The 4,821-nt window shown below is 42.2% G+C and overlaps 1 pseudogene; it reads right to left on the bottom strand.

Annotated features, from left to right (window-relative positions):
• Positions 1 to 3,833: 3,833 nt before the first annotated feature.
• On the bottom strand, positions 3,834 to 4,346 carry LOC112926179 (large ribosomal subunit protein uL5-like; annotated as a pseudogene).
• Between the last annotated feature and the right edge of the window lie 475 nt (positions 4,347 to 4,821).

The following is a 4,821-nucleotide window of genomic DNA, read 5'->3' as shown; positions in this document are numbered from 1 at the left end:
TGGACACCTATATATTCATCGCCCAGTTACCACTATTATGTTGTACTGACCCTATCACATACATATTCATCTACTATCTGTCTTCATCATCCATATATCCATCCCCTTGTGCATATCTTAAGCCATCTATTTTTTTGATGCATTCAAACATCAAAATTGCAGGCATGAGTATACTTCCCCCTAAATATTTCATCATGCATATCATTAACTATAGTTCAATATTTCTTCTGATATAATATTTACAATGAAATTCACAAATCTTAAATGTACATTTGCTGAGTTTTGAAAAATGCATATACACTTCTATCAAGATATTAAACACCACTAGGAACTCATACGCCTCTTCCTATTCAATCCCACACCAACCACGCCTGATTTCTGAAAGTATTTTTTAGAGCTTTGTATTAGGGCTTATTACTTCTTCTTTTTTAACTATTTATTTTAGAGAGAGAGAGAGGAAGGGAAAGAAGAGAAAGAGGGAGTCCCAAATACTCTGTGCTGAGCCCAACATGGGGCTCGATCTCCCAACCCTGAGATCACAATCCTGAGATCACCACTCTGAGATCACAACCTGAGCCAGAATCAAGAGTCGGTTGCTTAACTGACTGCACCATCCAGGAGCCCTTATTCTAAGAGCCTCCTCCCTTGAACTGTTCCAATAACTCCATTTATCCCTCAAATTGCAAGTGCACATGTTCAGTGACATTTAATATTAGTGTGTGGAGCATTTACTTCTGTTCTTTTCTAGCTTTCTCCCTACTTCAACCATGTAATCATAATACCCCATTTCCAGGGATAAAAGGCAAAATCAAAACAAGCTGCATAATTCTTGAGGCCTAGTGAAAATGAAAATGCAAGGCTCTTGTTTAAAATGTAGTAAGAGGGCAGCCTGGGTGGCTCAGTGGTTTAGTGCCGCCTTCAGCCCAGGGTGTGATCCTGGGGACCCGGGACTGAGTCCCACGTCAGGCTCCCTGCATGGAGCCTGCTTCTCTCTCTGCCTGTGTCTCTGCCTCTGTGTGTATGTGTGTGTGTGTGTGTGTGTGTGTGTGTGTGTGTGTGTGTGTCTCATGAATAAATAAATAAAAATCTTTAAAAAAAACAAACACCAAAATGTAGTAAAAATTTCAAGATGGTGAGGTGCCTGGTGGCAGAGTCAGTTGAGCAGTTAACTCTTGATTTTGGCTCAGGTCGTGATGGTAAGGTTGTGAGATCTAGCCCTATGTCTGGCTCTGTGCTCTGCGCAGTATGCTTAAAACTCTCTCCTTTCTCTGTCGCTCCCCACACCCCTCAAGTAAATAAATAAATCTTAAAAAAATTTTTCAAGATGGTGACAATCAAACATTAAACTAAGTGTAGGGCCTTTTCGGTCGTACAGGTTGCACACTTATGAAGCTGGCCCTGATCAAAATATTTATTTATTTATTAAAGATTTTATTTATTTATTCATGAGAGACACACACACACAGAGAAAGAGAGAGGCAGAGACACAGGCAGAGGGAGAAGCAGACTCCATGCAGGGAACCTGATCCCGGGTCTTCAGGATTAGGCCCTGGGCTGAAGGCGGCACTAAACCTCTGAGCCACCTGGGAGGCCCTGATCAAAATATTTAACAACTGTTACAGGGTAGCCCAATTGATCAAACTGCAAATCAGCCATTGAGGCCAAGCTTGGTTGTGGAGCTTCTCTTTTACTAGCTGGATGATGAGAGGAGATCCAGGGGGCATGGCATGGGCCAAGGTAATGGGAAGCAGACAGGTACTTGGGGTATCCCAGCGATGGTCATATGACAATATATATGGATGTATCATGACCTCAGCTTTGAGGATGGCCCTACTAGTGTCCACTGACCAGCAGAGTCCCTGGCAAGTGAATTCTTGGATTCTTGAGTCTATTCCCTGGAGTCAGTCATGAAGTAGGTTTGTAACCCAAGCTGAACTAATCAGCTATGATTTTTCTATTTGGAGCTGTAGAAGCAGTACCATCTCCCCGTTCCGTGTCCCCACTACGTATTGCATTTGTACAAGAGTACCAAACCAGGATTTTTGAGACTTCTGATTATTTTCTTCAGGGTCTCTATACATGCTCTTCCTGTGATTTTTTAAACAATTGTATTTATTCATCAGAGAGAGGAGAGACAGAGAGAGAGCGAGTGAGAGCGAGCACAAGCGGGAGTGAGGGGAGGAGAGGGAGAGGGAGAGGAAGAAGCAGACTTCCCGCTGAGCAGGGAGCCTGATTTGGGGCTTAATCCCAGAATCCCAAGATCATGACCTGAGCCGAAGGCAGATGCTTAACCGACTGAGCCACCCAGGTGTCCCTCTTCTTCTTCTTCTTCTTCTTCTTCTTCTTCTTCTTCTTCTTCTTCTTCTTCTTCTTCTTCTTCTTCTTCTTCTTCTTCTTTAATGGACTTTATTTTTAGAGTAGTTTTAGGTTCTTGGTAAAATGGAGCAGAAAGGACAGAGAGTTCCCACATTCTCTCTCTCCCACACATGCATAGTCTCCTCCACCGTCAACATCGCAAACTAGAAGCATTAATTGTTGCTGTCGTTGAACTTACATTATGACCCAAAGTCCATAGTTTACCTTAGGGTTCACTCTTGGTGTTGTACATTCTCTGAGTGTTGACAATGTATATTGGCACATGCCCACCATTATAGTATAATACAAAATAGTCTCAGTGCCCTAAAAACCTTCTGTGTGCAACCTGTTCATCTCACCCCTCAGCCCCCCACCCCGGCAACTACTGATCCTTTCAACTATCTCCATAGCTTAGCCATTTCCAGAATGTCATATAGCTGGACTCAACAGTATGTTGTCTTTTCAAATTGGTTTCTTTCACTTAGTCATATGCATTTAAGGTTCTGCCACATTTTTTTCACAGCTTGTTGGCTCAGTAGTTTTGAGTACTGAATAAATTCCATTGTCTAAAGTACCAGAGTTGACTTATGTATGCATTTACCTACTGAAGGACATTTTGGCTGCTTCCAGGTTTTGGCAATTATGACTAAAACTGCTATAAACATCTGTGTGCAAGTTGTGCGTGGGCTTAAGTTTAAACTCATTTGGGTAAATTTTTTTTAAAGATTTTATTTATTCATGAGAGACACAGAAAAAGAGATAAGGAAGCAGAAGGAGTTGGAGAAGCAGGTTCTCTGCAGGGAGCCCGATGTGGGACTCGATCCCAGGACCCCAGGATCACAACCTGAGCCGAAGGCAGATGCTCAGCCACTGAGCCACCCAGGCGTCCCTCATCTGGGTAAATTTGAAGGATCACAATGACTGGATCATATGGTAAGAGTTTATTCAGTTTTATTAGAAACAACTAAATTGTCTCTCAAAGTGGCTGTGCCGGTTTGCATTCTAACCAGCAACAATGAGAGGTCCTATTGCTTAACACATCCCTGTCAACGTTTGGTGTTGGCAGTGTTTTGGAGTTTGGCTGTTCTGATGGCTATGTAGTGATATCTCGTGGTTTTTGTTGTTGTTTATTTAGAGAGATAGAGTGGGTGGAGAGGGCCAGAGGGAGAGACAATCTCAAACAGACACTGCTGAATGCAGAGCCTGACACAGGGCTTGATCTCATCATCCTGAGATCATGACCTGAGCTGAAACCAAGAGTTAGACATTGAACGAACTGAGGCGCCCCATGACATTTTGTTTTATTTTGCAATTCCCTAATGACATATAATGTTCAGCATCTTTTCATGTGCTTATCTGCCATCTGTATTCCTTCTTTTCTTCTTCTTCTTCTTCTTTTTCTTCTTCTTCTTCTTCTTTCTTCCTCTTTTTCTTCTTTTTGGAAAAATGTTATGGGCCTTTTGGATAGTAATAGGCATTCATTTTCCAGGAAGGATGATCCCATCATACTTCTACTAGAATCAGCACAGAGCCTCCTCTTTGCTAATTCTGTGTGATCCCAATGCTGATTGTCCTGTGTTTGTGGTCTGCAGTGCTGAAACTTGGCCTACTCAGCACCATGTAGAGGTCCAGGCTGTGGATACCAAAACTGGGGTCATACTTGATTCTCAGATGAATGTATTCTTGGATCTCAAAACCAAAGTTTCCAGCATCTGAGAAGTTATTTTACTCATACACTCATGCCTTTAGAACTCTCTCTAGAATTTCTTCTCTGTTGGCCACTGTGCAGCCTTTTCATTTCTTCTGATGCCAAGGGATCTGATGGCATATCTAGCTTTGGAGGGCACAGGAGCCTGACCTGTAAGCTGCTCCACCACCTTGGCAGCCAGAGTCAATTTGTCTCTGCTTTCTCAACACAGGCATTTTGGCAGTTTGTGGATGTAAATTTCCCATATAGGGTTCTCTTTTTTTTCCTCCTGATCCTGTGCCATTATGGAGAATGGGGAAAATATCTGTATGTCTTCTTTGGTGATACAATTGTTCAGGACTTTTGCCCATTTTAAAAATCAAGTTGTTTCTCTTATTGTTGAAATTTAAAGGTTCTATGTATAGTTTGGATAATAGTTTTTTTTTTTTTAATGAGTGTCTTTTGCAAACATTTTCTCCCAATCTGCAACATGTCTTCTCATTCTCTTAGCAGCATCTTTCACAGAAGCATTATCCATTTTTTCATTCAAGAAATATTTCGTTTTGGGATCCCTGGGTGGCGCAGCAGTTTGGCGCCTGCCTTTGGCCCAGGGCGCGATCCTGGAGACCCAGGATCGAATCCCACATCGGGCTCCCCGGTGCATGGAGCCTGCTTCTTCCTCCGCCTGTGTCTCTGCCTCTCTCTCTCGTTCTGTGACTATCATAAATAAATAAAAAAAAAATTAAAAAAAAAGAAATATTTCGTTTTATTCAACTGAA

This window comes from Vulpes vulpes, chromosome 3 (genome assembly GCF_048418805.1).
Source record: "Vulpes vulpes isolate BD-2025 chromosome 3, VulVul3, whole genome shotgun sequence".
In the NCBI taxonomy this organism is placed as follows: Eukaryota; Metazoa; Chordata; class Mammalia; order Carnivora; family Canidae; genus Vulpes; species Vulpes vulpes.
This window is presented reverse-complemented; position numbering and strand designations above follow the sequence as displayed.